Source organism: Equus przewalskii, chromosome 13 (genome assembly GCF_037783145.1).
Source record: "Equus przewalskii isolate Varuska chromosome 13, EquPr2, whole genome shotgun sequence".
In the NCBI taxonomy this organism is placed as follows: Eukaryota; Metazoa; Chordata; class Mammalia; order Perissodactyla; family Equidae; genus Equus; species Equus przewalskii.
Genome location: NC_091843.1, coordinates 84,256,434 through 84,280,492, shown reverse-complemented (window position 1 = coordinate 84,280,492; position 24,059 = coordinate 84,256,434). Strand labels below are relative to the sequence as shown.

Here is a 24,059-nt window from a genome sequence, read left to right as displayed (position 1 = left end):
ATTTCCAATATTTTGTCTTTAATTTTCTGAATTTTTCTTCATAACTGAGTGTATATTTGATTAATTTAGATGTAATTGAAACTAAAGTTGATCAATTGAATCAACAATTTTTTTTATTTCCACTGATTTTTATAAAACAATAAAGGCAAAATTCAGTAAATATCAAAACATTCCACAAAGACATTGCCGAAACTGAATTTTTTGGGATTTGCCTTGGGATATTCCTAAATGTTTAGTCATCAAATGAGAGTCAGAAGCCACTTGACACACGAAAGATAGTTTGGGTGTCATATGTGGATTTTACCAAATTTGATGACTGCCTTTGTCTTGTTTTAATTTATATTTCTCTGGTTGGCATTGGGAGTATGTAATTTTTCCTGTGTTTATTTTTTAAATTTTATTCACATAATAGACTAAACGGTGTCAAAAGTTAATCCACATTTCTGTGGAGTATCTAAAGCTAATTTATATCTAGTGACAGAATGGAGTAGGGGAGATTCGAAAGTCAAATGATCAGACAGTGTGACTCTTGTGACATAGGGTTTGGGTTGGAAAATTGGCTTTCCCCATAGTGACTTTGGGTAAATTGCTCAATTGTGTTGTCCTTCAGTTTCCTTTTTTTAGAAAATAGGAATAGTAAGAGTGCTTACCTCATAGGATTGTTGTGAGGATGAAATAAATTAGTGTAAAGGTAAAGCACTTGAAACAGTGCCCCGAGGCGTGGAAAACTCTCTGTGGGTGGGAGCCCTTCTTTTTATTATTCCTGTCAGCCTTCTCTCTTTTAATGCGGCCTCTCCCCACTCCTCTTCTGGAACTCCTGTCAGAAGTGTGCGGCTCTGCGTGGCCCTTGATGGTGTCGTCTCCCCCCTGTAGCTGTGTTTCTCATATTGCTCTTGGCCCTTGGGGGTTTCCTCTTTTTTTTGACTTTCTTGAGAAAGCATGTTTGATTATATTTTAATTCACCGTTGTGGTGGTTTTTAGTAGACTGCCTGGGCCAGTTAAGTCCCCCCTGCTTTTGTTGCATTCCATTATTTTTATAGTTAGAAAGATCTCTTCTCATTCTGAAAACACTTAAATAATCATCTGTATTTTATTTTAGTCAACTTATTTTTCTTTTTCAATTAATTTTTAGCTTTGAACTTTTAATTCACTTTTTAAAAATTTTGCTTTACTGTGTGAGGTGTGGTCCTACCTTAATTTCCCCCCTAAATGCTAGTGGGTCCATTTTGACATCTATAAAACTTACCTTTATCAACCTGAGATGTAACTCCCAGCCATACTTTAAAAAAGAAAAGAAAAAGTTAGCAATGGGGATAGAGAATGCTTTTAATTAGGTGTGAAGAACATAGCTTGCCAATTCTGTTCCATGTTTACTACCAGTAAACAGCATAGCATTGAATTTTCAAAGAGAAAAGTTGTGTTGTCGTGTCTTTGGTGGTCTCCTCTTGTCCGTTTTAAGTAGTGATAGGTAGCTTCTTGTGTCTCAGACTCAGGATCCCTTCTTTTTCTTCCACTGTCAACCTGAAAGTAAAACAGCTGTTGTGTTGCCAGTTAGTGGTTGATATTTTATTAATAATGAAGAAGTAAGAAAGCTGTGTGAGAAAAAGCGGAAGAATGGCTTAGAATTATAGAATATCCATTTTAAAGTACTAGGGTTTTTTTGTGTTCTTAACTTCAACCACAAGAGGTCTCCAAAGGATTTTATATTTTGTGAAGTACAATTTAAAGACTACTAAAATCTTCACATTTAGTTTTATATCTCTAGGTACAGACTTATTTACTTTGTATCATAGGGCAATTTAGAATAACTATTAGTCAAAGATGGTACAAAGCTAAAATTATTATTTCTAAATAATGATAAACTATCAATTTTTCTTAGGTTAATTATCTCTATGTAAAATGTGTTTTTAAGATTTCAATTTGCATCTTAGGAAATCAGTCTTACTATCTTAATTTTTACCTTTTCCATTTGTTGTAAGACTGTGGAGAGAAACAAAGGGAAAGCAGTGATTTTAAGCGCTGTATCAACTGCAGTTGAGATCTCTTTAGCTTAGAGATGTTATATGTTTGTAAAACTGGTCAAGTGGAAAGCCATAGAAAGCAATAAACAAATACTAGTTAATATTTACTGGTTCTCAAAGAAACTGATTTTTAAGGCAAGTCAGGTGAACAGAGCAGATGATGCTCAATTTTGAGTTCAGAGGAGGACAGCTTCCTGGGTCCTGGCATAGCCAAGGAAGGCTTGGTGGAGGAGCTGGGCTGGGCTGGGGACCTTTGCAGGCTGGGAGGCTTTGACTTGGTAGTGAGGAGGAGGGAAGGGTATATTGCGTATGGAAACGATATGAGCTCTGAGGCACATGATCTGGGGGTATTAGAGGAGGTGTGAAGACAAAGGGGACTCTTTTCTGATTAGAGGGGAGCTTTCATGTTGAGAGTTGGGAAAGAAAGGGTTGAGGACCAGAAAACTCAGCAAAGGGGTATAGGCTCCTCATGGAAGGCAGTAAGGTTTCTGGGCAAAGGAAAGGCATGACAGAAGAGAAAAGGTGAGTCTGCTGCCTAGAGGGGAGAGTCGAATTTAAGAAAGAAGAACAGTTTCCATAAGGGAAAAAAGTATACAGAGAAAAGAATAAGACCAGGGAGTTTGGAGAATGTCAGTAATTGGGAGTAGGAGAAAGAATAGAAAGAAAAAGAAAGGACAGGGAGCTAGCTAGAGAACCGGATAAAGCAGGAATATGTGCTTATAATCTATCTGTTGCAAATGATGTGGTCAATTGTATGTGTTAGTTTTTTGCAATATTGACTCTGTTAAAATTTTCTGAAGCTGCCTGACATTCAGAAAGATACTTGATTAGAAACTAAACCTAACTGGTTCATGTCACTGATGAGCAGGGAAGGCTAGGCTCCACCCTCGGCCTTCCCTAGCCTGGGGGTGGGGGGTGGGCGATTGGACCCCAGTTCTTTCTGTGGCTTTCTGCTAGAGTAGAGTGGTTATTGTCTGAAAGGTTTCTGTCTTGCTTCGCTGTACCCTTCCTGGGGTTTGTCTAGGAGGAGCAGGCTTGTGGGGCCTTTTCTGCTTTTTCTGCTCCTGTCGGCCTTTCCTTATTGTCAGCGTCTTTAGCTCCCAGTCTGGGATATCTGTGGCAAAAAGTAAACCTAGTGAACTCAGCCTGTCGTTCCTCAGGTCTTGAGGTCCCTAGCCAGTCTGCTTTCTGTGCCCCTTTCAGAAAGTCTTATGTTTATTTTGTGTGTAATGTCCAGGGGTTTGTGCTCAGCAGGAGAAACGGAAACATCCGGTTACTCCTCCGTCCCGGAAGCAGAAGTGCTTCTAGTCAAGATCCGATTTTCGGGATTGCTCTGAATATGAATGACTTTGCTTCCTTGATATGATTTTAATTTTGATTAAAATAAAATTTAAAAAGCCCTTGGATTATATTGATAATGCCAATGTACCTTTACTCTAGTAAAACTGAGTTTTGTACATGGGTGAATCTGATTAAGGGAAAAAGAAAACTCCCTTTTCACATTTTTTATAATTTAAACGGCTTTTTACTTTTGCAGTGTCACCTAAAGTTTAAGCATATTAGAATATTTTTAAGAGCACAGCCAATGGGGAAAGCCCTTCTTCCGTTCCTTGGTGAATTGACAATCTAAGCATACAGAAAATAACAGTCAAGTTTGACGAGTCCTCCGTCACCATGCTGTCATGATGATGAAGTCTTATTACCTTTTTATAAAGCTCTCCGTTGTTGCTTATTACAAAAAAAATTAAGTATTTAAGTTAAAAATGAACAGTATAAAGGAAACTCAATGCCAGGTGAATTCAGAGAGCCCAGAGAAGGGTGTAAATCGTGTGCAGAGTCCTGGGTGGAGAGAAGAGTGGCCCCGGGGAGGAGGGTCAGGAGATGGGTAGGACAGCACGTGGGCCACCACGGGTAGCGTGGGGTGCACCTGGTTTACTCAACCTGGTAGAATTCTAAGTCGTTCACAAATAAACATTCTTTACTTTCATAGTTAAATATTTACTTAAGGTCTATTAAAAACATGTAATCAGTGAATCAAACCTGTCATTTCATAAATTTTTATGCTGCAGAAAGATTCTTAATTTGGTATTTTAAGTTTAAAAAATGTGGATTGATGGGCCAGCCCCATGGCCGAGTGGTTAAAGTTCTGCACGCTCTGGTTTGATGGCATGGGTTCCGGGTTTGAATCTTGGGTGTGGACCTACACCACTCATCAACTATGCCGTGACAGCATCCCACATACGAAATAGAGGAAGACTGGTACAGATGTTAGCTCAGGGTGAATCTTCCTCAGCAAAAAAAGAAGAAGAAGAAGAAGAGGGTTGATTTAAAAAAAAAACTCAAAAACTATTGGGCTGTAGTGGTGATGCACTTGTAGATGTGATGGTGTTCCCAAAAGTGGAGGGGGATGACAAGGTGGGGGAACATGCTGGGGCACATTGTGGGACAATACACGCCACATGCATCTGCTTCTTGTCATGTAGGTGCTGTATGCGTGTTTTAGCCAGATGCAGTGTAAGTGGGACCATTGCTTGATTGAGAAGCAAATCCAAACCAGAGTTTTAGAGAAATACAGATGATGAATTTGAGGCCCCAAAAGGGCATTGAAGCTCCCTGAAGATGGGCTCCTTTCCGTTTTTCATGGTAGTTCACCTTTCTAATTGAGGCACTTTTTTCTGCCTTCAAGTTTATTTTATTAATGTAGATAGCTAGCAGTAAATGCTTTATTTTCTTATTCCTAAAAAATATCTGTATTGATAGATATTTCCAGTGGATTCTTACCTTATTGTTATATTCTCTGAGTTGCACATTATTATGGATTCATTCATTTTTAAAATGTTTATTAGGTGCTTGCTGTCTGCCAAGTTCATTTCTAGATGGCAAAGATAGAGAATGAATAAGATATCCCTGTCTTCCAGATTCTTATAGACCACAGAGTGGTAGTCATGGAAATGAACAATTGTAGTGAAAGTGGGGCTTGTTAAGGTCTGTAGAGTCATTGGTAGCATAAGAATATTGAGCTGTGCTTGAAGGAGTTAGGAGAGGCTTCCCAGAAGAATATACCAGAATTGAGACTTGAAGAGTGACAGCCAGGCAGGTGGAGGTGTGAGAGGCGTGGTTTTCTTGGGGAGCAGAAACTAGTTTGGTTGGCTGCCCTGCCAGGGTGAGGATGGCAGCCTGAAGCAGGACAGATGTGGGGTTTGGAGAGAAGGGTTGTGTCAAGTGAAAATGGAAGAGAATCGGGGTGAAGCACTGGGGAGAAGGCAATATTGAGGAGGGGCTGGATAAAGAGTTTCCTGTGAAAGAGACTGAGAAGGGGTGGCTGGTGGCCGACACCGTATCGAAGTGATCTTCTGTGTCCCCAGCACCTATCATAGTAGCTCGCATATAGTAGGTACTTAATAAATGCTTGATGAATGAATGACTAAACACATGACTTTTGGAATAAGGAAAATAATGGATTTTTTTGTTTTTCTTAGGAAAAATGATATGGGTTTTATAAACATAGAGGGATTGTTGTAGTAGCTGGAAATTCATATATGTAACATGATGATAAACGTGTGTTTAAATGTCATGGATATAGCCAACTCATTTTGAGAAGACCATGTTAATTTCCTATCATTTTTTTTCCCCGTCGTTTTTAATTTTCGGAAAATTTTAAAAAAATAGTATCACTTTAAATTAGTTTCTTTAAGCATCCTGACATTTCCATGGACATTCTCGTACAGTAAATATTAGTGGAATCTACCTGGCTAAGTTATCCTGGGCAAGGAGTTCAGTAACTATTTTAAAGATTGGTATTGATGATAAGATTCCAACCTCATCTCTGGCACTTGAAATCTTTTCTATTGTGGTGCCCATAGGAAATCTTTTTTTTTTTTCCTCTTTCTATTGTCTTCTCATCTTCCTCGTTCCTTTCTAGAGTAGAAGATAAATATAAACTTGACTCCTTTGTCATCCTGTTTCATTATGTTTATTATATAATAATTTCACTTTACTAGTGAGAAAATTCAGAATTAGAAAATTGATTGTAGTACTAGAGATGGTGGTGGATTAAGTAGCAGAAATAAATCTCCCACACAGTAAGAAAATGTCTCTAGGAAAATGTTTAAAGAATAGGCCTTCTTAGTAATAAAAATCTGTTTTATACTGATTTCCTTTTAAAAATTATATTAATTTCTTGCCTAGTAGAAATGTCATTATATTTTTAGTAGCTTTCTTGGTACTGCTAGTTTTTACATATCTAGTTAGCGCTTTTAATGGGTGTGCTTAACTCATATATATGAGAATCCAGATTTTAAAATGTGATAAATTAATGGGTGATAGTTATTCTACAAGAGTGTGTGCTGTACGGTTTAAATAATGAGTTTCTTTGTGCATTTTCATTGGGTGTAACTCTTCAGGAATATCTCTGCTTGAAAACAATGGGATGTACGCGCACTGGTTTTACTGCAGTAGTCGAATAGGAAGAAACAGCATGTGAGGAGTCTGGAGGAATGATCTTACTGGTCACATAGAGAACTCCCAAGGTGGGGACAGACCTTGAGCACAAAGTTGCAAAGCAATTGTGTGAGAGGCGCAGAATCGTTTTACTACTTCTACTTGAGTTTGTAAATACACCTGTTCATTTGGGGTTAAAGATTTCATTGCATAACGTCTCCTAATTAAGTAAAGCATTTTATTTGGAAGTTGCAAGATCACCAAGGTAGTAAGTGGCAAATAGGTTCCCCAGTCCTATTTGATGCTGGTAAGTTCACCTTCTACTGTCGTTAAAGTATAACCTGATAGCAACATAAAATACAAAAATCTCCTTAATTGAGCTCTTAATACAAGTAGCCATCAGTCCTTAGGATGTCTTCAATTATTTTTTCCTTCCCTTTCCCTCTTCATAGTTCAGAGAGAGTTTCCTTTCATTTTTCTTCCCTTCTAGAAAAGCTGCCTTTCACTCTCTGCCTTCAATCAGAAACTTGAGGCTAGCCTGGGTCGGAGCCCTCTGGGCCTGCTTATCTCCGAGCCTATGTGGACTTAGACTTACGCATCAGTCTTTTTAGTGACTGCTTCCTGTCAAACCTCCCTGCCGAAGGGAGATTTCTTAGTAATAGCCATTATTTTTCTTGATTACTCTGAGTTTATTCTCTTATCTCTTGTTTTCAGGCCAGGAATTTCTTCCCCCTCCCGTCCTCTTTTTGTGAGTTCATTTTAGCCACTAGCCCAAGTCTTGATCCCTAGAGCAATAAAAGTCTGTGAGGTCCTGGGATGTTCTTTCACCTATACTATTTTTCCTCTCTACCTCCCTCCCTCTTTTGCTCCTCCTCCCCTCACCTTCTTTAAGAAAAATACCTGTCTGGTATTTGATTTAATATATAATTCGATTTAATATACATAATACTGAGGTTGATGACATTTCCCCAGGTTTTCTTGGGAGCTCCCCACACCTAGTAGTTCAGAAAACTCTGACAAGTTCCCAGGACTCTTTTCTTCAGTGCCATCCTGAACTCTGTCTTACTTTGTACTTTCGGCTGTGAGCAACTCTTCTTGGCCAGGCTGAGTTGGGCTCTGTATCTCATGGGAGCGGACATGGAACCTGAACACACCATGTGGGTGTATTAGATTGCCCTCAACATGAATAAACAGGCTGGTAGAGAGAAGAATGCATGATAAGTGGATCTGCATGCCTTCCCTGCTGGCCGTGTTGGACCATGACCACACCGCAGGGTCAGTCGTTACGTGGTGGGGCCATGGAGATCAGGGGAGTGCTAAGTATCATGCGACATCTTTAAGATGGTTTGTGTCGAGCCAGGAAGGGTCTGCACCTGACCCATCAAGGCAGTGCTTTTTGAACTGTGGTCACAAGTCATTAGTGGATTATGGAAAGAGTTTTATGGGTTGCAATTACCGCTTAAAAATATGGGTAGAGTAGTATAGAATTGAAGATAGATGAGTGCATTGTATGTAATAAGCTAAGTATTATTTTATGAAACTTTATTTTTCCATTTGCTGTACGTCCTAATCCTGTCTTTAACCCAAGAAAAAGTTGCCTTAAAGAGTGACAAATTGACTTCTGAGCATGCCTGTTAACAGTAAATCAAATGATGTATAAAAATAACACATTAGCTGAATAATGTTTTCCTTTGCATTCAGCTTCACAGACATTTATTGTACAGTTGCCGTGGATCTTACTGAGATTAAAAGATCCTTGGCCTTTTACCCATTAAGGGCTACCAGTCCACAGTCACAAATTGCTTAATGCCGGGGATATTTTCTGAGAAATGCATTGTGAAGTGATTTTATAATTGTGCAAACATCATGTGTGTACTTCACAAACCTAGATGGTATAGCCTACTACACACCTAGGCTATTTGGCACTAATCTTATGGGACTACCGTCGTATATGTGGTCCGTCGTTGACTGAAATGTCATTATGTGGTGCATGCCTATATTTGGAGAGCCAGCACATTTACACATTACTCCAATACAAAGCAGACTGATAGAGTGTGTGATCGGAAGGCAAACTGAATACACAGAGAGTACCTGAGGGGGAGAGAATCATTCTGTCTAGAGCAGCACCACTCAGTGGAAATACAACAGGATCCGCAAACATGAGTCACATATGTAATTTTAAATATTCTGGTAGACACATTAAAAAGTCAAAAGAAACAGATGAAATTAATTTTAATAATACATCTTATTTCAAAATATCCAACATATCCAAATGCTATTCAACATATATCCAAAATATCATTTCAACGTGTAATTCTTTTACATTCTTTTTTTATGTACTAATTCTTTGCATTCTTTTTTACATACTAAGTTTTCAAAATCCAGTGTGTATTTTACACTTACAGTGCAACTCAGTTCTGACTAGCCACATTTCAAGTGTCTGTTGCTCGTGTGGTTAGTAGCTACCGTATTAGACAATGCAGCTTCTTAGAACATAGGGAAGCTTCATGCAAGAGAGGCCGAGAAGGATAGGTAACACTTAACTAAACAGCTGTTGGGAAAACACATTCCATAATGAGAGAAAGTTTAAACAAAGATGAAATGAGAATTTGTAAAACATTTAATGAAGCTATTACTATAAACTAGGTATATTTCATGACCATTACTCATACTAACCCATCTAGTCTTCACAACAACCCTTTGAAGTTGTTCTATTTTTATATAGTTAGTATACAGTATAGTAATCTAGTAACTACTATATTATTTATGTTATTCCTTTTTATAAATGAGGAAACAGGCATAGGTGGTCAAGTAGCATGTATATGTGTGTGTGTGAATGTATGTGTATGTATCTGTCTGTCTATCTATCTGTGGTAGGCGGAATGGTGGCCCTCCAGATATATCCACGTCCCAGTCCCTGGAACCTGTGAATATTTTAGTTTAAATGGCAAAGGGGAATTAAGGTTGCAGGTAGAATTAAGGTTGCTACTCAGCTGACTTGAAGACAGGGAGATTACCCTGGATTATCCAGGTGGGCCCCATTAACCATGAAGGAGGAAGAAGAGGTCAGAGTGGTGTAATGTGAGTGTTTAACCCCCCGACACTGGCTTTGGAGATGGAGGAAGAGGCCATGAGCCTGGGGTTGTAGACTGCCCCGAGAAACTGGAAAAGGCAGGGACCTAGACTCTCCCCTGAGCCTCCAGGAAGGAGCACAGCCCTGCCGACCCCTGGGTCTCAGCCCAGTGAGACCAGTGTTGCAATCTGACCTCAGAACTGTGAGATAATAATTACGTGTTGTTTTAAGTCACTGTCTGTAGTAGTTTGTTACAGTAGCCGCAGTGCATGTGGGTACTGGTAATGACATAAAATGTTTTTCTTAACGTGGATTGTGGCTTTAAAGAACTTTTCGTGCATCGGTGGCTACTCTGGAGTCAAATCAGACTACGGCCTCTCTTCCTTGGATGCCCAGTTTCTTCTGCCTCATTTTTCAAACTAGCTGAAAAATGTCAGGTGTTTAATACTGTTTAAGTAGCTATAACTTTTCTTGCAAATAGGAATGTAAGAACTAGTTGTGGTTCTGACTGAAATATTGAGAGTTTGAAAGTACTCGATAAAGTGGTTACTGCCGTTTTTAAGCCTGAGCAATTTCTAGTTGCTAAGTCAGGGTATCACTTATGTATGAATTACCTTATAGGTAAGTATACTTTACAGGCTTTTATGTAACTCTTAACTGTCAACCCCCAGATCTCACAGAGTTTACTTGTGGGTGATTAAATTGAGTAAGACAAGAGATTGGCCACCCATACAGAATAAAATCCGCTCTCTCCTACCAGCCAGAGAACAGTGGGAACAGCCTGGCCTGCAGGTTGATTGTCATATTCTGCCTCCGTCCCACCTACCTTCTGCTACAGAGTCATGGAGCTTAGCCTCTCATCACATTCTGTCGTTTTCCTGGGGCTGCAGAGGAAAGGGCTTTCTTAGGTTAGTTCCCGGGCCCTATGCACACTGAATAGATGCTTCTAGAAGGAGAGAAGCTTACATCTTGCTTCCTGCTTGTGTATTTCCTTCCACTTTATCTTTCCTTCTGTGCTAAGGATGCAAAGATTTTACTTCAGGGATGTGTGTTTCCCTCCCTCCTGCCATTATCCTATATGCTGAAACACTGCCTTTGTCAAAATGCTGATATATTACTCTGCAAACATGTAGATTTAAAAAAAAAAATAATACAATTCCAGTTAAATGCTGGCTGAATGTGGAAAACAGTGCTGGAATTCAGCAGTCCCCAGGGCCGTGGTGATGTGAAGTGTTTGTGGGTTTCTTTCTTCTGTCCTCAAAAGTGGGAAAACGCCTTTCCTGCTTAGTGCTGCCTGTGCTCCAGGTGCGTGGTGAGTGCAGCCTCATCTTCCAGAATTCTCTGTGGCCTGGGCTTCTGTGTGATTTTCCTGCTTTTGTTCTCAGAGGCTCTAGGCCATGCTGATTGCTCCTAAGTGATTACAGGTGCTTTTTGCCTGGTAAGCAGTCCTTGTATATAAAAATCAGGATTTAGAAACAAGGAGGAGGTGATTTTGTTTTACAGAGAGATTTTCACTTGCAGACTTTTAGATATTTTCAAATTCTAATTTGATTTGATGCATTAAATAACAACTTACGCAAAAAGGTTTAAAATGATTCATTTCACAAAAGTTTGATTTGCAAACCCATTGCTTGTGTAAAATAACATACCTGGGGCCAGAAGTATGGTACACTTCCTCCCTCTTGGTCTCTTGTCCCTCAGACTGGGCCCTAGCTACACCAGGCTAATTGCCATACTCTACACGTGTCCTGCACAGTGAGAGATGGCACAGAGCAGTGGTCTGAGTGCAGTATGGGGCCAGACAACCTGAGTTTGAATCGTAGTGTTCTCGCTGATTAGCTGTGGGTCTTAACCTCTCTGTGGCTCAGTGCCTTTATTCACAAGCAGGCGTGTAATAATAGAACTGTGTCCTAGAGTTGTAGTGAAGGCATGTCATGGCTTAGACCAGTGCCTGGAACATAGTCAGAGCTCAGTAGATGTGAACTCTTTATCTTTCATTCATCATGTATTTTTCTACCCTTCTCGAGTCATTCCTACATTGTGCAGTGTGTTTTCTCCACATCCAAAATGTTCTGTATCCGAACAGTGTTATTGCTTCAATGAAGCTGCCCTACAGTTTTTGTCGTTCTAACCTCGGCTGTGCATTGGAATCACCTGTGGATGTTAGATACCGATGCCTGTGTTTTGGGTCTGTCCTAGAGCTGGCTTGTGGTGGCTTTTGAGAACAGATTGTTAAATTTCCAGGAATTTTCTACCAGGTTGTTAAAGCATTGGTAGTTTAAAATCTGCCATGATGGGAATGTTTACACTCTTGAAATGAGCAGATACTACCCCAGCATTCTTCTCAATTTACTTGGTGTACTAGTGATTTGTTTATAAGCATTTCTAAATAGATGTTGAGCCTTTTGGTATGGTGTATTAGTTTGCTAGGGCTGCGGTAACCCAGGACCACAGATGGAGTGGCTTAAAAAACAGAAATTTGTTGTTTCACAGTTCTGAACGCTGGAAGTCCAAAATTAAGGTCTCAGCAGAATCGGTTCCTTCTAAGGGCCGTGAGGCAAGGATCTGTCCCGCGCCTCTCTCCTTGGCTTGCAGACAGCCGTCTTCTTCCATGTCTCTTTATGTTGTCTTCCTTCTATGGCGTCTGTGTCCAAATTTCACCTTTTGATAAGGACGCCAGTCTTATTGGACTAGGGTCCACCCTAATGACTTCACTCTAACTTCATTACCTCTGGAATAACCCTTTCTCCAAATGTGGTCACGTTTTTGAGCTACTAGGGGTTAGGACTTCCGCTGTGAATTTTAATGGACACAATTCAATCCATTTCAACACAATTCAGCACAGGGTGAAGACCTTCTTTTTTCTTTTTCTCTTTATCCCCGTAGTACTTGCACAGTGGAGATTTGTTGACCTGAGAAGGAAGCACCGTTTAGCTGGTGTGTCATTTGTGTGTAATTTTTTATTCATTGTACTGTGAATTCCAGATAATCAGTTTGTTGATTTTTTTTTTGAAGCAGCCGTTTCTTGGCATAATAGCAGAGTTAGTATTTATAGAGAAAAACATTAGGAAGATTAGTTTTTTTAGATTGTCTGAGGCAGACATGAGCTTGTTAATGAACTCAAAAGGCATACGATCTGAGTGAAATGGTCTTGATTTTGTGTCTCTTGCTGAGACAATGTCTTAATCATGCACGAAGAAAATGTTTTAGACGCGTTTCCACTGATCTGAGAGTGTTTTAATGCTGACTGTTCTCTTCAGGATTGCATAAGACTATAGTGTTCTCAGAAAAGTAGGGTTTCTTTTGCTTTTTCTCAAAGGCAAATATGTCAGGTAATAATTTTGTGGTTTTGCAATTGAAAAATTTTTTTAACCACAGGAAGCATAAGTTATTGTGTTAGGTAACACAAGGTAAATTTTACATATATATATAAAAATAGTAGATTACATGTTAGCTAGGATTATCTCAAAGCATGTAAATATGGAATGTAAACGTAAATATTTTTCCTCAAAATGAGATACTTCTCCACACCATTGCTTTTTGTTGAGTAAATACTGGAATTAGAATCTTACTCCAAAAACGTATTTGGAGTACACATTTGCACAGGAATTTGTTAGTCTAATTGTTCAGATTTTTTTAATAGAATATTTTCAGCTATAAGTTATATGGCAAATATCAAAAGCTTTATTTTTAATCAGCTTTAATCAGGTTTAATTTACATGAAATAAAATTTACACATTTTATGTGAATGAGTCGATCTTGACAAATATATACATCAATATAACCAGCACCTCAATTGAGGAGTGGAACATTTCCATCTTCCCAGAAAGTTCCATGTTCCTCTTTGCCATCGTTTTCACCCCACCTCCACCTGCTACCCCAAGCAAATACTGATCTGATTTCTGTCTCTACAGGATATGTTAGACTGGTTTAGAATTTCACATACATGGAATCATTATAGTATGTACTCTTTTGTGTCCAGCTCCTTTTTTTGCCTGTGCAATTCATCCGTATTGTTCATTTCTTTTTATTCAGTAGTATTGCATTGTATGAGTATACCAAAATTTGTTCATCCCTTCGCTTCCTGAACATTTGGATTTTTAGCTATTTTCAAAGCTGCTAAGATCATTTGTGTACTAGTCTTTTTATGGATGTATGTTTTTATTTTGGGTAAATACCTAGGAGTGGAATTGCTGGATTGTATGGGTAAGTATATATTTAACTGTATGAGAAACAGCTAAACTATTTTTTAAAGTGGTTCCCCAATTATGCATTCCCACCAGCCCCTAACGAGCCGGCTATGAGAGTTGTAGTTGCTCCACATCTTTTCCAACTCTTTGGTATTGCCAGTCTTTTTAATTTTAGGCTTTATAGTGAGTGTGAAGTGGTGTCTCATTTTGGTTTTAACTTGCTTTTTATTTTGATGACCAATCATGTTTTCATGTGCTTATTGGCTATTCATATATCTTCTTTTGCCCATTTTAAAAACTGAGTTCCTTGTCTGATTATTGAGCTGTAAGAATTCTTTCTACCTTCTAAGTAAAACTCTTTTTCAGATATATGTGTTGTGAATATTTTTTCCCAGTTTATGTCTTGCCTTTTAATTTTCTTGATGGCCTGGCAAGAACAGAAGGTTTTAATTTTGATGGGAAGTCAAATTTATCAGTTTCTTCTTTTATGGTTAGTGCTTTTTGTGTCCCAAGAAATCTTAGTCTAATTCAGGTTCATGAATATTTTCTCTTACGTTTTCTTCTAGAAGTTTTATAGTTTTAGCTTTTACTTTAGCTCTGTTTAAATATTTTGATTTAATTGTTGGGCATAGTATGAGGGTAGGGGCTGAAGTTCATTTTTCTCCATACAATTACCAGTTGTTTTCACACCATTTGTTGAAAAGACTGTTCTGTCCACATTGAATTATGTTGGTGCCAAAGACTTTATTCTGAATTTGACTTTGAAAGGTGACCTAGATTTTTATGTTCCTATAGTAGATATTTCAGACACTGACTTTCTAGAATGTCATTTAAAAAAGTGTGGGGGTTTTTTTGGTCTTTTTTTTTTTTTGGATCTTTTTTTAATTGAGGTAAAATTGGTTTATAACATTATATAAATTTCAGGTGTGCATCATTATATTTCGATTTCTGTGTAGATTACATCATATTCACCACCCAAAGACTAATTACCATCCATCACCACACCCATGTGCCTGATCGCCTAATCACCCCTTTCGCCCTGCTCCCTCTCCCCTTCCCCTCTGGCAATCACCAATCTAATCTCTGTGTCTATGTGTTTATTTGTTGTTGTTTTTATCTTCTACTTATGAGTGAGATCATATGGTACTTGATTTTCTCCCTCTAACTTATTTCTGCTAGCATAATACCTTCAAGGTCCATCCATGTTATTGCAAATGGCAAGATTTCATCTTTTTTTTTTATGGCTAAGTAGTATTCTACTGTGTATATATACCGCATCTTCCTCATCCATTTGTCCCTTGATGGGCACCTCGCTTGCTTCCAAGTCTTGGCTTTGTGACCAATGCGACAGCGAACATAGGGGTGCATGTATCTTTATGCATTCGTGTTTTCATGTTCTTTGGATAAATACCCAGCAGTGAAATAGCTGGATCATATGATAGTTCTGTTCTTAATTTTTTGAGGAATCTCCATACTGTTTTCCTTTTTTTTTTTTGGTTTTAAAGGTTATTTACCACGTTGGAAACATAGGGTGGGATGGGAGCTCTAGAAATCTACCATGCCAACTTCTCCCTATTAGATCCAGTTAGAGATGAATGTAAAATAGATGGCTCCGTATATGCGAGTGTATGTGTGTGTCTGTGTACGTGAGAGAGAGAGAAAAATTAAGCCAAGGAATTTGTGGAACATTTAGGAAAACAAATATTGCACAATTGGTACAATCTTAAATGATCAGTTTTAGGGTTCAACTCCTTTTGTTGTTAACTTTTCTAATGTTTAACTTTAAAAATAACCTTAGTATAGATAAGCCCTTCTATACTTTTTGTTTTCTTATCTTTGAATACTGCTATTTAAGTGACCTTCAAGTAACTACTTTTGTTTCTGCTTGTGAAATGAAAATGCTTTGTGTCTATTTAAAGGCCTTTCAAGCAGCAGAGTTAGGTAAGGTGGTATTTGGGGGAAGGTCAGTGGTTTCTGAAATCACACGTTAGCTTTTTCTCGCCTTCGTCCTCTGTTACCCTGGAGTGAAAAAGTTTCCATTGGAGACAAATCTTGTAGCTACTGAGAATATTCCTTACTGCTGACATGTTCTTTACTTTGTGCCTGTCCTGCGCAATTACATCCAGTCTAAAGCTCTCTGCCTTCTTCCCTTTTCCTTTGAGCACATGACTACTCCTGTCTCTCAGTAACATTATTAATAGTACGGTAGTCCTGACCCCTTAGCTCCAGTTCCACTTTCTGTGATTTCTGTCACCCATGGTCAGCTGTGGTCTGGAAGCAGATGATGCTCCTTCTAAAGTATTATCAGAAGGTCAAGAGTAGCCTGATGATACAGCGCCTACATCATTCACTTCACTTCATCACATCACGCAGGCATTTTATCATCTCACGTCATCACAAGAAGGATGAGTACGGTGCAATAAGATATTTTGAGAGAGAGAGAGAGAGAGAGAGAGAGACCACGTTCACATGACTTCTATTACAGTATATTATTGTGATTGTCCTATTTTATTATTATTGTTGTTAATCTCTTACTGTGCCTAATGTATAAATTAAACTTAATCATAGATATGTGTGAATAGGAAAAAACACAGTATGTATAGGGTTCGGTGCTTTCCGTGGTTTCAGGCATCCACTGGGGGTCTTGGAATGTATCCCCGTGGGTAAGAGGAGACCACTGTAATAGCAATAGTTAACACTGTGTGTTATGCACTAGTCTAAGGGCTTTATATTTATTGACCGATTTAATCTCACAAACACCCTGTGAGGGATCTACTGTGCTTGTAATACAGATTTTATAGATGAGGAAACTGAGGCAGAGGGATGTGAAGTCTAGGGTTATATAGCTGGTGAGTGGCGGAACTCGGATTTGATCCAGACTCCTGGCTCTGAAGCATATGCTCTTAACCACCACCTTATTCGGCCTCGCAGGACAAACACACCAGGGAGCAAGCATTCCTTTCCTTCACCTCTGCTTCTGGACTTCAAAAGGGCTTATGTTTTATAGCGCAGTTGACATTCTTTTGGTTACTGTTTCATGAGATATTCATTCCTTTATAATGCATATTTCAGTTTGTATTTCTAGCTCTGCCAGTGCAGTTTCTGACAAAAAGCATGTGTGCTTAGAACAAAGTAGCTTTATTTCTAAAGGTATTACTTTACAAACCACAGTCCCATGTGTCCAGTAGAAAGCACAAGCTGTCCTAGCATGTGGTTATTCTTCTGGGAAAGCGTCTTACAGGAGGTGAGTTTTGGCCCACTTGTTAAATAAGAATGTGCACACAGGGCTGGAGGGTATGGTATGTGGAGATGGGTGGTAAAAAGAACCCAGAACGGTGATGGGCTGAAACGTTAAGAAAGGTTTTAAAATCTTGTTACAAAGGACTTCGTCCTTAGAGAAGATTTCCAGAGTCAGGGAAGAAACTGGGATGTCACAACTCCATGCAGAGATGAGTGACTCTCCCCTTGGGCTTCCTGCCTCCCTTCTCTCCCCTTCTCATTTCCCCTTCTCCTTGGTTCCCAAGTTCAAGCGCTCTGCTCTTAGTTTTTCTGAGCTCATTGCAGATAGAAGTACTTTCCTGTCAGGTTTACCAAGATAGATTAGAAATGTTTTGATGTTTTACTAAGAATCACTATAAAAGAAGGAAAAGTGAAAACAGAACTTTAGAAAAAGCCAGAGAAAGGTGTAGAAGGACATGAATTTACCTAGTACAGACTTCCTACCTTAACATAGTATCTCCCATCTCTCTTAGTCTTTTGAGCAGCCAGCTGCCGTGCATGCTGGCCTCGATTACTTCTTGGGCCTTAGGCCTCTGAGACCCCATGGAGGTTGCACCATGAGTGAAGAATTCTCCATCCTCCCTCTTGCTCCCCAACAGGCCTGTCCTCTGCCAGTTGGTCCTGGTGTGTTTCTTTATCTCAGCTCTTTCTAATCCTGCAGGGGCCCTGGCCGTGAACCTGCTTATAATTACTCTCCCCACTGGTAACTTGGCTAAGGTTCCTTCACCTCTGCTTGGTGGGGAGGCGTGGGTGAGGGGTCCTCCTGGTCTCCAGAATCTCTGACTTGTACTGTGTGCCTGTTGGTTTGATCTGAAGCAGACTCACCAGTTGAAATCAAACTTTGGGTCTTTCTCTGCTCGGTTCACTGTTGGCCGCGTGGTCTTCAGGAGAGGTTGCCATCTTTCTAAGAAGCTGTCGGTGTGATTATACCACTGCCTTCTCTGGACAACAAAAGACTCCTTTTTTTCTTTTTGAACACCTACACTTTCTAGTCAGTTCTTACTGAATTTGTTTTAAAGTTGAAAATGAACATGTTGGCTCATGTAAGGGAAAAGCTGGAAGGTCGGCTAGAAGGCACGGCTGGATTTGGGGCTCTTTGTTTCTCTCTTCCCTCTGTTCACCTTCCTCTCATGTTCCACAGGGTGGCAGGGTGGCTCCAGTCGCTCTGTTCCCCAGACTCGCAGCCTCCTAGGTTCAAGTCCAGGGAAGTAGACAAACGTCTGCATCTGGGAACTCCTGCATAAATCCTGTAATCCATTCTTTCCTTTTCTTTCTCTTGCTCTTTTTAAATTAATAAGTTAATTTATGAATAAGTAGTATATTCCAATGGTTCAAAAATCTAAAAATATTTTAAGGATATGGGGTGAAAAGTTTTTCTTCCATCCTGTCATTTTTATCATTATAAAGTAACTTTCTTTGTCTTATTTAATGCTTTTTGTCCTGAATTATATTTTGTCTGGTAATAAAATCTTGTCCCATGCTTTCTTTTTTTTTGCATTTGTCTAGTATAGCCATCTAGGCAATTTTTTTCCAGCCATCCTTTTATTTTTTTGAGGAGGATTAGCTCTGAGCTAACGTCTGCTGCCAATTCTCCTCTTTTTGCTGAGGAAGACTAGCTCTGAGCTAACATCCATGCCCATCTTCCTCTACTTTATATGTGGGACGCCTGCCACAGCATGGTTTGCCAAGCGGTGTGATGTCAGCACCCGGGATCCGAACCGGTGAACCCCAGCTGCCGAAACGGAACGTGCGCACTTAACCGCTGCACCACCGGGCTGGCCCCCATCCTTTTATTTTTAACCTTTTTGAACTACTTTGTTTTAAGTTTTGCTCTTGTTTGTGGCATAGAGGTTTTTTTTCCCTTTGTAATGCAATCTGAGATTAATTTTCCTTTAATAGCTATTAATATGGCAGATACATTTGATATTTGTCCATATTACTCTATTTTCTATTTTTATATCTTTTGAAGAATCTTTCGCTATGTAGTCTGTTTTCCTTGCTGTTTTTTATAGGGTTATCCTGATATTTTTCTAGTGGTTGTCTTGATAATTATAGTTTCACATAATGCCCTTAGTCTTCTAAGAAAGTAGTGATAGTTTCCTACTCTAAGCAGTGATAAAATTAATGCATTTGATACTAATTCTAATGCAGAGACACTGGAATATGTTACATGGTCTCTTTTATTTAGTCCAGCCCTCTATGGCCTTCTGTCCTCGAAGGGAATTCATCACTCAGCCAGGAAGCTGGAGGCTCGATCACTGTTACTGTTTGCAGTAAGTGTGCTGTCGGAGAGGCCTTGTGAGTTTTCCTAGAGGAGGTTGTCAGCCTTTAACAAGGCTCTTTTTGTCTATAAAAATTGTTTCTAACGTCAACCTAGATCATAAAATTGGTAATCTGACATTTGGTCACGATTGAACGTTAGTTCAGAATCTTTGTAGGTGTTCTGTTATTCGACACCAAAGAGTCACCAACTTTATGTCCAAGTTGACATTGAAAGATATTACTGGGTCTGAGGTTCCCTGTGTTTTTAGTGTGGGCTCCACACTTGAGAGTTTTATCACCATTTAATTTTTCAAAAACAATTTGTTTGGCAACAGAGAGGCACATTACATATGAAAAGGATTTTTTTTTAGAATTAGAAGTCTTAGTTTAAAACAGTCCAGCTTGTTGTACCCCATGAAGCGACTGAGCCTCATATTCTGACGGTGGTGGTCCCATCCGGCACAGAAGGGGACTCGCCACCCTACGCCCAGGGAGGAGCACAGCCTCTGTTCTGCCTCCTCTCTGTTCAACCTCTGTAGAAGCTGGGAAAGAGAAGGTGTTTTTATAATTTTTAGACCCAGGTCAATTATATGACCATAGTTGACTGCCTTAATTTTTTTAGTGAAAAAGTGTTTACTGTCCTCCTCTAAATAGGACAGCTGAAATATAGACTATAGCGGGAGAAGATTTATGTTTCCACTTTGTACTCCAGTCCTATGATGGCGGCCAGTTTTGCTGGTGTAGACTAGTGTTTTTAGTCTACAGTTTGCCTACAAATCACCCCAAAAACCTTGTTGAAAATGAGAATACCCCCTCTCCCCTAACTTCCTGCTGAGTTCAGATTGAACACACTTGGGGTGTGGAATCTGTGCTTTTAATGTGTATTGCAGGTGATTCTAAGGTAGGTATTCCACAGACTACAGTTTGAGGAAATCAAGATTGACAGGTCTGTGTTTAATGCAAGATTTTACTAAAATCTATTTGACGAAATTCTGGTTGTGTTTACTCATTATGTATACAGTGTTTCAAGTAGACTTTATTTCAGAGATACAGTGATGTGAATATATCAACTTTCTTCAATTAATAAATCTAGGAAAACACAGATATGAGATTTTATATCTCCAATCAGGTTGTGAAAAAAATGTTTGCATGAGGATGTTTAATATACAAATTGCAGAATGATGAATTTGACACTCTTGTAGTGATGCCACGAAAGCCTCAAGGATAACTGACAGGTCCAGTTTTATCACATTTAATGGGTTTCTAAATCCTTATCTGCTTGTCAAACAAAATATTAATTAGAACAGTAATTGAGTAACCAGATGCCTCTTATGTTCACTCTAGGAACTTGTATAGCAACATCGTGGAGCCCATGTAAGGTCATTCGTTGCTTTTTGAGTTGCTAAATAATAACTTTGGTGCAGGCTTCTGAAAGTCCAGGTATTAAGGGAGTCTACAGGAAGATAAAAATTGATAAGAGATGTGCAATAGTTAGTCTGATATTCTCTCTCCAGTGGATTAAGGTGGAAAAATCTTTTTTCAGCGTCACAGATGGGAGAGAATCCTCCCTTGTAGGTTTCTTCCTGAATCAGCTTGTGCTTCCTAGTCTTGTAGCAGAACAGAAAGAGCCTTTGGAGCCAGGTATGCTGGCACAGATTTCCTGGAAGAAAAAATAAAACATTAAGAAATCAAGTTTATAACTTTATTTAAGCAACACAGAACATCACGACAGGGATGATATATCCCAGGAATGCAGGTGCCATTCAGCATCAGAAAATAGGAGTAAAATATTAAGAAATTAAGTGACAGAAACTATGTGATCATTTTTTACTTCTTTCTTTCTTTTTTTTTTTAAAGATTTTTTTTTATTTTTTCCTTTTTCTCCCCAAAGCCCCCCGGTACATAGTTGCATATTCTTCATTGTGGGTCCTTCTCGTTGTGGCATGTGGGACACTGCCTCAGCGTGGTTTGTTGAGCAGTGCCATGTCTGCGCCCAGGATTCGAACCAACGAAACACTGGGCCGCCTGTAGCAGAGTGCGTGAACTTAACCACTTGGCCACGGGGCCAGCCCCCATGTGATCATTTTAATACACGTAGAAAGAGCATTAGGTGAGATTCAATAATTTTTATGACTAAAATAATTTTTTGCAAAAACTAGGGAAGTTACTAAACCTTAGGCTTATAAGTCATTTCTTCAAAAACCTACAGCAAACATCATACCTAAGAGTTGAAACTTTGGAAGCATCCCCATTAGTGTCAGTGAGAAGATAAAGATGTCTGTTAGCATTACCTTTGTTCAATACAGCCCTGAAGGTCTGTGCCAAGTAGTATAATGAGAGAGGAAAAACAAATGAAGAATAGAAATTGTAAAGGAGAAAGAAAACCATAAATTTTTTTTTTTTTTTACAGATGATAGTGCATGAATAGACAATACAAGAAAATCAATTGGGAGGGTGTTCGGCACAGTTGCTACATATAAAAATAGGTTCATGTACACCAGTGATAACCCTTTACTAAATGTAATAGAAGAAAAATTCCCTTCACAGTAGTATTAATCTATAATATATCTAAGAGGGAGCACAACCACAGATATGTAAAACATGGAGAAAATTACAGAAAGTTATTGTTAGATATAAAAGCCCTGAATAAATAAAGATATTATACCATCTTTAACAATGAGATATCTCGATTTGTTAAGATATCGTTTTCCGCTAAATTAATTTGTTGCATACCTAGTCAAAATCCCAATAGGATGTTTGTGAAATTTGACAAGATGAACCTAAAATTTATCAAGAAAAATCAAAGGCCCAGGAAGAGCTGATACAATCTGAAAGCAAGATAGGGCCTTGCCACAGATACAGATACCAAGCCATGGACATTAAGATACTGTGGTCCTGGGGCTGGCCGAGTAATTAAGTTCACACGCTCCGCTTCGGCGGCCCAGGGTTTCGCCAGTTTGGATCCTGGGCGTGGACATGGCACTGTTCATCAGGCCATGCTGAGGTGGTGTCCCATATAGCACAACCAGAGGCAGTCACAACTAGAATATATAACTATGTACTGGGGGGCTTTGGGGGGGAAGAATAATAATAATAAAAAAAAAGAAGCTGTGGTCCTGATACAGAGGTAGACCAAAAGAATAGAGAAACCAGAAATAGGGCCACACATACGTAGAAATGTGACGTGCGTTGGAGGTAGCATTATAAATCTAGGAGGGCCTGGCCCTGTGGCCAGGTGGTTAAGTTCGCGCGCTCTGCTGCAGGCGGCCCAGTGTTTCGTTGGTTCGAATCCTGGGCGTGGACATGGCACTGCTCATCAAATCACGCTGAGGCAGCGTCCCACATGCCACAACTAGAAGGACCCACAATGAAGACTATGCAACTATGTACCGGAGGGCTTTGGGGAGAAAAAGGAAAAAAATAAAATCTTTAAATCTGTAGGAAAAGATGGAATGTTCTATAAATGGTGCTTTGATCATTAATTGATAATTGTGTAGAAAATCAAATTGTATTTCTGACTTCACACCATCCCCAATATAAATTCAGGTGATTGAATTAAATTTGAAAAGCAAATTTTAAAAATTTACTAGAAAATATAAGAAATAATGGAATACTTAGCAGTTAAAAATTTAAAAAGAAGTACATCTGTCTTCATGTATAAATCTTAGGAATATAATACTTAGTACAAAAGCAAGTTGTAGGAGGATAGATATAATAAAGTGCCACTTACATAAAATTTAAGACATGAGATAATACAGTATATTGTGTGAAATGCTAAAATATATTGTAAAGTGTAAAAATACACATGGTAATAGTATATACCAAATTAAAGATAGTGTTTACTTCTGAAGACAGAGAGATGAATATGGCTGAGGAGGCATGTGTGCAGGCTACAACTGTATCTGTAGTGGTTGATTACGTTTTAGATAAAAATGTTCTAAAGCTACATGTGACTACATGATGACACCAAGTGAATATCTAATAATAAAGAAATGGTTGAATAAGTTATGGCTTTTACATACTATGAAATATTTTTCAGCCATTAAAAAGAATGAGTTGTAGCTAGGTCCCTTTATATGGAGAGATTTCCAAGAGTTACTGCTCAGTGAAGAAAACCAGATGCCCAAAAGTGTGTATAAAGTCATCCCATTTTTATAAAACAATGACATGTATGAATGTGTGTGTATGTGTGTGATATAATCTTGTGTGGTCATATGAACATGAAAAAAGTAAGGAAGGATTCCTCCTAGGCTGTTGACACGGGTTGGGGGAGAGGTGAGAGAAGGAAAGGAGAGGAGAAGGAGGGGGAATGGGGAGCCAAGCAAGAAAAAAGTGGAAAAGAAAGTGCGCTACCCAGCCTGGAGGATAGGATTTTGTGTATTGACATAATCATACATATATATAGAGACATACATATATATATATACACGTATTTTAAAAAGACTATAGAACCACTTTAAATAAAGAGTGAGAGCTGACGTAAGGGGAATTCATTATATTTGACTGGAGGCTGTGATAGAAGTGGACTTAGCAAAAAGCCAACCAGACAAAAATGCCACTTCAGAGAATTCGTTGATGATGTATTCTGTTGTTGAGTGTTTAAACAAAAGATGTAATTAAATTAAAATGACGCTTTTCCATTTTTGTATATCTTAAAATAATTGACCTTAATTTCAATGAGTTCTTGATAATAATATATTTAAAGTACTTACACTGTGCTGGGTGATATAAAATACCAGTAGTAAAAGTAATAATCATGTTTCATGAAATGAGGTCTTTTGACAGGAAAACTTT

At 38.8% G+C, this 24,059-nt stretch overlaps 1 protein-coding gene across 2 annotated transcripts in view; it reads left to right on the top strand.

The window, feature by feature from the left end:
* The window catches only part of MSH3 (mutS homolog 3), a 157,870-nt gene that overhangs the window by 22,252 nt on the left and 111,559 nt on the right, over nt 1–24,059 (top strand). The window lies entirely within an intron of this gene.